The 10,341-nt window shown below is 36.6% G+C and overlaps 1 long non-coding RNA gene across 1 annotated transcript in view; it reads right to left on the bottom strand.

Moving 5' to 3' along the window:
• Positions 1-3,660: 3,660 nt before the first annotated feature.
• The window catches only part of LOC119525739, a 102,299-nt gene continuing 95,618 nt past the window's right edge, over positions 3,661-10,341 (bottom strand). Inside the window, exon 4 of the long non-coding RNA XR_005215009.1 lies at positions 3,661-4,845. This is a non-coding gene — a long non-coding RNA (uncharacterized LOC119525739). The remainder of the gene's footprint in view (positions 4,846-10,341) is intronic.

Raw genomic sequence — 10,341 nt, 5'->3', positions numbered from 1 at the left:
TATATCTGACAAAGGACTTCTATCCAGACTATACCAGAAACTCCTAAACCCAACAAAAATAAAGACAATTAGTCCAATCAAAATGTAAGGTTGTCTTCAGGGGAGGAGAGTGTGTTGATTGACTAGAAGGGGCACTAAGATTTTTCTGAGGTGTTGAAAGTGTTCTATATTTTGATCAGAGTATGGATTACACTGTAGTATGCAATTGTCAGAACTTATCAAACTTTAGAGTCAAGAACTGTGCCTTTCTCTTTTTTGTGAATTATACCTCAATAGAAGGAAGAATAGTACTTTGATTTCCAAATTTGTTGCACTACCAACCCTATAATTGTTTATTTCCTCTTTTGCATCATGAAAATTAATATTTACAAGTCAGATAATTCATTTTAATAAACTCACAGCTCATTTCTAAAATGATTATCAGTGTGACAATAAGTGCTTAAATCTAGAAAGCCTGTTTGCTGCAGTATGTGTGGGAAACAAACTGTCATCTGAGCTCAAGTTACAGTTAATGCTAATTTGGTGAGTTTAATGGTAGTGCTTTCTTCTCATTTAAAGTAAAAAATATATATACCCATTAATTTTCATTTGCTAATGCAATAATAAGGTAGTATTTTAAGTGGATGAAAAATTATTCTTCAGGCAGCATTTTGTAGCCAAAAGAACAATGGACTGAAGTCAGGTGGTCTGAGCTGGAGTGCCTGCACTGTAACTTTGTAACTGTGCAATGAATCCTGGAAAAATTTCCAGGGTCTCTGACCTTTCTTTTCCTCATCTTCAAAATGAAGTGGTTGAACTAATTGACTTTCAAGGTTGTTTCTACCTCTAACATACTGTGAGCTATGATCCATTCCTCAAACTATGACTATAGGTGTCCTCTGTTCTGACAATTTAATATGTCATGGCACTTATGCTTATTTTCATCCATTATATTGCTATATAAATTTTAAAATCAGGAAGCTAATTTAAGAATATCAGAAGTATAAATTAATTTTTTAGTTGATATTTATGATCCTGTTAGCACATTATTTGTTATTAAGGTCACATAAAAAACTAATCATTCCACTCTGATGCCAGAGGCATAGTGTATATTACAATAGCATAAATCATATTAATGTGAATGTGAGATTAAATTTAAAAAGAGACAAATTACATGTTTTGTTTAGCATTTACATACTGGATGTTATGAATTTTTCTTATTCATGGTAATAATATTAATTGCAATGAATTTGTTTTATATTCATGTAGCTGTCAGTAGATGTCACCCACTTCTGGAATTTAGCATTTATAATATTTGAATAATGGCTACTAGGCTTTAACTCTATTTTAGATGTAGTTACTCAAATTAATAGTCACAAAATTAACAAGCTATGAAACCAGGAAAAAATCTGGTAGTTGTGTTTTGTTGATTTTGTCACAATATCAGAATATATACTTTTTTACCCCTGGCACTTATTCAGTAATTTCATGAAATGAATTATTTATTAATAACCAATGGCCTAATGGGAAATCACTTTGCTCTGGGTTCAGCATTTGAGGAAGCAGATTTAAGATGGCTGGATATTCAGCAGTAGTGTGCCAATTTGGATGTATTATGTCCCCCCAAATTCCATTATTTTGATGCAATCTTGTGGTGGCAGACATATTAGTGCTGACTAGGTTGGAATCTATTGATTGAGTGTTTCCATGGAGATGTGATTCAATCAACTGTGGGCGAGACATTTGATTGGATAATTTCCATGGAGGTGTTACCCCACCCATTGAGGGTGGGTCTGAATTAAATTACTGAAGCCATGTAGAAGAGCTGACAAACAGAAGGAACTCGGAGCAGCTAAGAGTGACATTTTGGAGAGCAGTTTAAAGAGACATTTTGAAGATGGCCATTGAAAGCTGACACTGACATTTTGGAGAATGCTATTTTGAAACACAACCTGGGAGCAAGCAGATGCCAGCCATGTGCCTTCCCAGCTAATAGAGGTTTTCCAATGGCCTCTTTCCAGTGAAGGTACCCTATTGTTGATGCCTTACCTTGGACACTTTATGACCTTAAGACTGTAACTTTGTAACCAAATAAACTCCCTTTATAAAAGCCAATTCATTTTTGGTATTTTGCAAAATGGCAGCATTAGCAAACCAGAACAGGTACCAATATTCCTGTTAAAACATAGTCTAGTTTATGCATGATAGTCTGTAAACCCACAACTTCCCTAATAAAAAAAAAAATGTGAAACAAAACAAAATATAGTCTGGATCCATGTTTATGCCCTTTCACTTCTCCTAATCATGATGATTGATAATTCTATACATTGAAAAGAATCAAAACTTGAAGCCAGAAAACCTGGCTTCAACTCTCAATTGTACACTTAGAATAGGTTTATCTTAGGCATGTTTCTCAACATCTCCAGATCTATAAAATGGGTATGGCATTCAAATATGATTACATTATTCCAAATGTATCTGGAACTCTGTAGGCAATCAGTAAATATTAATTGAATATGGATGTGCAGCCTATGTCTTCCTTCAGTCTAACTCCTACCTTTGATTTCTTAATCCCTTCAAATTTACAATTGCTCTATTAGATGAAAACCCTTCCTCTATTTCCTTCCTCCATGTTCTCATTGATTCCCTACCCACTAGTCACATCCTTACCCTGTCAATAAGGCTCCCAGCTCCATATAGTGGGTCCATAGCTCCCACCAATGTGAGAAAACCACCCTACCTCCACAGCTTCTTCCTGTAGCACTTCTGCTGCTTCACCTTGACTGAAACCTCACTCTTCCTTAGTGACATTGAAACGTTCAAAATGCTGTGGAGGAAAATCCTCCTTCTCCAGTCTTGATCACCACATAACTGGACCACTGAATTAGTTTTCTTGCTGGTATCTTCCATCTCTCTACATCACTTACACTGTCCATCATTTACACTGCCACTTGATTCATCTTCTAAGTCATTTCTGATGTCAAACCCTGGACCCCAAATCTTTATCAACTTCTTGTGGCCAACATAATAAAGTTTAAATTTCTTAAATAGGCTTTAAAGGCCTCCATTAATCTGGACTAAATCTATTTTTCTAAACTTAGCCACTATTCATACTTTCAAATAGTTCATTTTAGTCAAACTAAATTGTTGCTTTTATTTTCATCCTGTCTGATCTTCATAGTCATGTTCATTTTCTCTCTACCAAGAATGCATTTTCTCCCAATCCCACATGTCCAAATAATGCCCATCTTTCAACTATAAACACAAGGTCCACTCCTTCCTGAAGCTCTCCTAGATCACCGTGGGAAATAATCTCTTCCACAACACTTTGTCTGTGCCCTTTTCATGGCCTTCTCAACTTTTCACCATCCACTCTATATGAAAATATGTATTCCTTCCCCATGTATTCCTTGGTTACTGGGCCCATATGTGATTCAGCTTTGCATTCTTAAAAGCATAGCAGAATGCTTTGCAAAAAAGGGGTTCTTCAGAAAACAAATGAAAGAAATATTTCTGACTCACTAAAACAAACATTCTACCCATGAATGTTGCTGAAAAAATATTTGCTGCATAAAAAGAAATTTATGGTTTCTATAAATAAACTCCAATAGAACTAAATTTGGCAAACAAGTGAATTTATTATGAACATATAAGGACATTACAAGTACTGTAAAGGCAGGGAATTAGCAGGGCTTCAGAGAAGGATTGCAGCTAAGGGCTGGTATACTGTAGGGAGACTGGGAAATCATTTCTCTCCATCTCTCATTTATGATTCTTTCTGAAAGTCTGATATTATTTGATCTTTCTCTGAGAAGTGATTTTTTTTGCTTTACAACTCATATTACAGAACTTGGCTGCAACAACTTTTGAATTTTCACTTCCCCTATTAAAAGAATATCTAGACTGCAACTCAAATCTCTTGGTTATAATTCCACATTTCCAGGGAAGGACACTGATGAGTCTGATCTGGGTTGCATATCAATCTCTAAGACAGTTATCTTGATTAGAGAGCAGTGTCAGATTATGAGACTTTCTGGAAAAACAATTTCTTTGTAAATATGCACATGATTATAGTATGCACCAAGTCTCCCTGTTGCACTGAGGCATGTGTATAAGCATGTGCATCTTTGGGAAGAAGCAGCTCCTCTAGAAAAGTGTGTGAGTGGCGCAGGCAGCTCAGTAAGTGCTCACATAGGTGGCTAGATTTCTGAAGAAATGTGCAGATTGTAAAAATGTATAAGCCATTGCAGTTTTGCATGGCTGCTAATTCATCAAAAATATTTTCCCAGGTCCTGTCCATTCACATTTTGTTCCAGATGGATTAATGTAATTTTGGAGAATGGAGCCATAACTATTGCCAGAATCAACTCAGAGTTATAGCTTTTGATGAAAACTTACAAAGTCAATTTGACTCCTTAAAACTATTTATCTTTGAAATTGGCAAAGATCACTTTTGTCACCAAACCAGTTTCTTAAACAGTCCCTTAGCTTAAAATGAAGGTGGAATCATCCAGCAAGGTATAAAGAACCATTATTCTTCCATAAGCCAGAGGACGAATGACCTCCAACATAGGATTTCAGGAGTTTGAAAAGGAAAGTAAATCATTCTATTCTAAATACAAGTTATTCCAGCCCTTAAACATCAGTTGCATTGGCAGCCAGCTTCAGGCATTATTGGAAATCATTGTTTTTTAGCCACTAAATCTGTCTGATTCCCCTTCTCTGGCCAGGAGAAGATCAAATGAGCCAGGGTGATCCAAAAGATCCATGTGTCAGAAGGACGCAGGGGCAGGTGCTTCTTAAATGAGGTAGAGGAGTAAGGTGTGAGGAGATGAAGGACATGTTCAAGGAAGATGTTTTCCAGACCTGGTAGAAATAAAAGACAAGAGATCAGTCTCAGCTGGGATTAGGTGAAGAGTTAGAGCCTAGGTAAGGATCCAATATTGATAACTGAAAGGCCAGAGGATGACGGAGAGCTAAGTAATGAGAAAATCTGAGAAAAAGGGCTGGTGGAGGGAGGTAAATGGGCTATGGTCTACAGAAAAATAAAGAATGCTCATATTGGTTATTTACTCAGTTCACACAATCTTGCTTTGATTAGTTAGGTTTTGTTTTTTTTTTTAAATGTCTGGAACAGTATATACAAAAGCTTTTTCTCAGATGACTGTTCCAATGTTCCATGTTGGTGTTAGAGAGGCAGAGGGAAGTAAGGGGCAAGAGAAGAATGAAACAAGAATAGGGAAAGTTGGTACAGTTAAACCTCTGGCCTCTCCACTCTGTCTCTCTGGCAGTGAGGGCAGACATACTTTAGAAACTTCACTTTTGTCTTTTCCTTTCTTGTCATGATTGGCCACAGACCACAGTTTATGATGGGAAATTTACTGACAGTTTCATAAAATTTTAATATTCAAGTTCCTGTTTAGTCTTTTATATCAGGAACAGATTTAGCTGCAAGCTACTGAAATTCTCAAATATTTAGGAGTTTATTTATCCCAGAACCAAAAATTCCAATGTGGACTAAGGCTGGTGACAGTCCAGTGATGCCAATCAGGCTCTTCCCATCTGCCTCTGGGCCACCCTCAGAGTTTGGGTCTTTTGCTCAGGATGATCACCTCATCGTTGCAAAATGGCTTATGTCTATTCTAAGCAGAAAAAAAACAAACAAACTGAGAAGGACTGAAGGGATGAATCTGGGACCACCCCAAATAGAATTGGAATTCTGTTAATTAGCAAGAAGAAAAGAAAATTTGAGGAAGCAACTTGCGATATTTGCCTTATCCTTCCCTTGGTGAATAAAACCATGTATTTTCTTCATCAAAAGACCAAAGTGAACATTCAAAGTGAGGATGAGTACATGACTTATAACCAGTCCTGGGAGCTGTTGCTTGATATTGTCTGGCTTGACTGGATTTGGTCTCTTTACATAATTTTTCAAAGCCATGTAAAGTATGTTGCCTTACTGAGAGTTCGTACAATGCTGTAAGTACTTATAACTTGACCCTCTGCACATTAGTCTTGAAGGAGGAAGAGGACAGAACGTGAATAAGAAACACAGGTGTTCAGCAAACAAGCAACCTGTTGCATGATGTGACTAAAATGCATGCAACTGCTGGGAAGGGAGGGAACATCAATGCGTGGTGCCGGGAAAAGCTGACTCATGAAGGACCGCGTGTGGGGTGCTATGTGGGTGGACTTTTTCTAATGGCAATAGAAAACTTGTGAAGTGTTTTAACAGGAGAATGATTTGAATATCCAGAAGGATTCTGAAGAAGAGGGTGAGATAACAGAGAGCATCCACTTTTAATTTTTTTGCATCAATGTACTAGCTCTAAACATTTGAAATGAGAGTCAAAACCTAGAATATAAAATGCTGTGTTCTTAAAGTTACCACATTATACTCCACACAAACTCACATTTATAAACCAAACGTTTTATATCAGAGTAAGTTTTCTTTACATTCTTCCCTGCATTTAAAGTATGCTTTCTCTTCTGTGTTTAAAGAAAGAATCACAGATTGATATTTATTAATATCCAACATAAAATGATTCTATTTTGTCCAGAATTAGAGGACAAAGTTGGACCAAAAATCTTATATGAGAAGATCCTTGCTCCACCAGCAACCTGAGTTTACACAAAGGTAATAACTGAGTCCGATCTTGGGCATACTCTTCATATTAAGGAATTTGTTACTTTCTGTTCCAGACAACCAGGACAAACTGCAAAATCTACTGGAAACAAAATTACCTCCTATGCTTGAAATAGCCCAAACAGCAGGTGTTGACAAGACAAAGACTCATTTTCTTTTCCCCAAAGGAAGCAAAAACCCTGATCTTTACACCAAGCCAAAATCTGTAGAAAGGATCAAATGAAGGCTTTAAGGAAGCCAGAATCTCAATTTAGGTTTCTATCCCAAAAGAAAAGTTGAACACATTACTATCACTTGAATTTTAATTTAAGAACAGAGTACTCAAAACTTCATCTAGTTTATTTTGTTTAATTCTGGTGCTCAAGCTGCGACAGCTGCCCAGAAAATACTATGCTGAGAATAAAAAATCAGTTTAATTTAACAGATATAGATTTTTAGTCTGCCATTTTACATTACAGTTTGTATTACTTCAAGAACTCACAAATACGCTGGGATTCAGGGTTTTGTCTATGAAATTGAATAGTATTATTTTTTGCCTCCATTCAAGAATCTCTTTGTTTCAAAGAGGATTCATTAATCCCTGAAGCTGCCCGTCCGAAGTGTGAACAGAGAAAGTAATTTCCTACAAAATGTGATCTAAAAAGTTGAATTGATATTTTGGAATTTCTGAGTATGTAGTCAGCTGGAATATATAAACTCAATGAGAAACCCTAACTTACAAACCCACTCAAATTCCAAGCAACATAGCATGTTTTGAGAGAGCTGGAGAGTGTTGTTAAGGAACTACGTATGTTCAAAAGCAGCTTTAATGTCTTTTATTGTGAATTTATTCTTTTGGCTCAGTTAATTACCAATTAACACTTTAATCTTACTTTGCTGACAACTTGGTAAATATAATAAACAAAGCCATAAAAGATAATAGTATTGATGAAGTTGGTCGGTGAATACGAAGTGGACTTCTTATTTTTACCTTTAGACTGTTAGACTTGTATATTTGCTTTTAGAAGACAAGCACACAATTTTCTCAGATTCAAAGTAAAACTTACATTTCTCCAAATGTGGTACTCTCTAATAACTTTTTGAACATTGTATCATTCTCATCAAAGTGGTAATTCTCATTGGCTCATGGAAATTTCTGTGAAATTTGTCTATGCTATGTGAAAACAATGCTCAAGAAAAGAATTTTTACCAAAAGCGTTAAATGCATTCACGATTTTTTGTGGCCCTTGCAATATTTCTCCTAAAAGAGGTCTGGAAAGTAAAATGATGGGTCCTTAACCTTTGGGGGAAAGGAGAAGAAGAGAAGTTTGTAATTGCCAAGTGTAGTACATTTGCAGTTAAACAAGACAGCTCAGTCTTTGCTGCTGCCTTTAAAACCCAGGACTGTATTTTTGAAAGCAATATGGAAATATTAGCAGCCTCCCAAAATGTTCTTTACCTTTTAGTCTAGTGAGAACTTCTAAAGGAAATCATTCAAAAAGGACCCACCACTCTGTGCACTAAGATATTTACTGGAATGGAAACTAGCTAAAACAAACTTGGGAAACAGCCTAAAAGTCAAATGTTTCAAAAATGGCTTAGTTCTTGGTTTGAGAATCATGGCCTCCACTATTTGAAATATTATTTATTTGTAAAGATAATTACGCACTAATTACTGACTTTGACAATAATCAGAAACTTCGTAACCATATTTCTATTCCACAGGTTGTACTTTGGGGACATCACAATGCTCAGAAAACATGGGCAGATGCATATGTGAGTGTGTGTGTGGAACAGAGAGAAAGAGGAAGAGAGAGAGAAACACTGGTGATGGGATGTATAATCCCATCAAATGCCAGCAAAATATTACATATGTGGTGGTAATGGGTTAATACTGAGATATACATGATGGTGGCTGGGGTTTTTAATACGTTCTAATTTCAGAGCATCCCAGAAGCCAGCAGTGGAGTTGGGAAAGAACTGTACAAGGTGAGTACCAGAGAGACACACTGCATTTTACTGGGTTTCTCCATCTGTGTGTCACGCCCCCTCTACTATGCTTCTGAACAGAGACATTCTAAGGTCAAGTGGACAGTGAGTGGCACTCAGGCAAGTCCACACCATCTGCCTGTAAAAAACATAAAATTTTCATGGACTTTCCCTTTGTTTAAAGATGAGTAAAAATGTAATGTGCAAATGATATTTACGAGAAAATAATGCTAATGGAAGCGAGAAGGAACATTGAAGAGTCAGAGAAAAAAACATATATCTGAAATTCATCTACTGAAATAACCAGAAGAAAATCTTTTGAGTTGCCACAACAGGATGCACAAAGACGTGGTGAATAGAGAGGGGCTAGACAGTTACAAGCAGAGATCAGACTGAGTAAACACAGGAAAGAGAGAAGCAAAGCAGATGAGCTGAGATTAAAAACAATAAAAATATGCAAAAAAGTATAAATTAAGGTAGATTCGTGCCAAAATGTCATTGTAAGAATAAAACTATGCTTAGATATAATAAATATATAGCATAGCAAGAAAAAACAAAGCTATGTAAAAATCTAATTTGTTAAAGAATGATGAAAAGTTAAAAAGAATAACAGAAAAAAAATTAAAGATAAAGAATATTTGAAGTTTAAATGTAGGTATTCCTCAGGTATAACAGACAAAATAAGGCAAAATCTAAGAAGAAAAGCATAAAGTAGAAGAAAAAAACCTACTGCAACTAAAACTAGTAATTATAAAGACAGGAAAGGAATGGGGATGGGAATGTGAAGGGAAGAGATGAGGATGGAAGGAAGGAAGGAAGGGGGAAAGGAAGGTAGGAAACAATGTTTGGCATCAATTCTTATCCTATGATACATTTTTTATAAATGCATACACTGAAAAGTTTGTCCACATAAACAAATACACAGGATGGAAAGGAATTTTGTTGTGCAATGTAATTCAATTATTTGAACTTATTTTGAATTATATGCAAAAAATTCATAGTGGTCTATCATCAAAATTATATTTAATGATCTATAAAGTGACAGTTAAATTTTATCTTCCGTGGTGACTTGGAGCTATGTATCGCAGAAAAACATGTTCTTAATCTTAGTCTATTCCTGTGAGTATAAACCTATTGTACAGGACCTTTTGATGAGGTTATTTCAGTTGAGATGAGGCCCAGCTTACTCATATTCCAGAGGCCTTATAGAGAAGGCTATATATAGAGAAGCCATGGGGTGCAGCCAGAAGCTGGAAGTCAATGGAACCTGGAAGAGAAGAAGATGCTACCACGTACACCCCTTCCAAATGCTTGCACCGCAGGCAGACTCTCCATGAACACTGGGATACAGGCCCATTCTCTCTGAGCACTGGGGCAGCACTCTTCCTAAACAGCAGGGGACAAGTTCCACCCCTTCAAGCTCTGGAGCAATGGCCTGCCCCTCCAAGTGCAGGGATGGAACTACTTTTCAAACATGAATGGGCCCACTCTCTTGACCCAAGGAGATCTTCTCTTCCAGACCTTTGTTTCCATGATTCTGCCCTTGAAGTCATTCTTCTGTCAAAATGCCCCTCATCTGACCATTCCAGTCCAGGATGGCAGCAAGAACCTTCTCACATCTGATGCATTTCAAGTGGGTCCAAACCATCAGAAAATAGAACTTTCCATAGATTCTTCTTGGATAACTCCATTTCCAATGCTGACTTCCACTGAAGAGTGACTAGATCCATGTTCAGCCACAACTTCTT

Source organism: Choloepus didactylus, chromosome 1 (assembly GCF_015220235.1).
Source record: "Choloepus didactylus isolate mChoDid1 chromosome 1, mChoDid1.pri, whole genome shotgun sequence".
Classification (NCBI taxonomy): Eukaryota; Metazoa; Chordata; class Mammalia; order Pilosa; family Megalonychidae; genus Choloepus; species Choloepus didactylus.
Note: the sequence above shows the minus strand (reverse complement) of the source record. Positions and strands in the feature narration are given on the sequence as shown.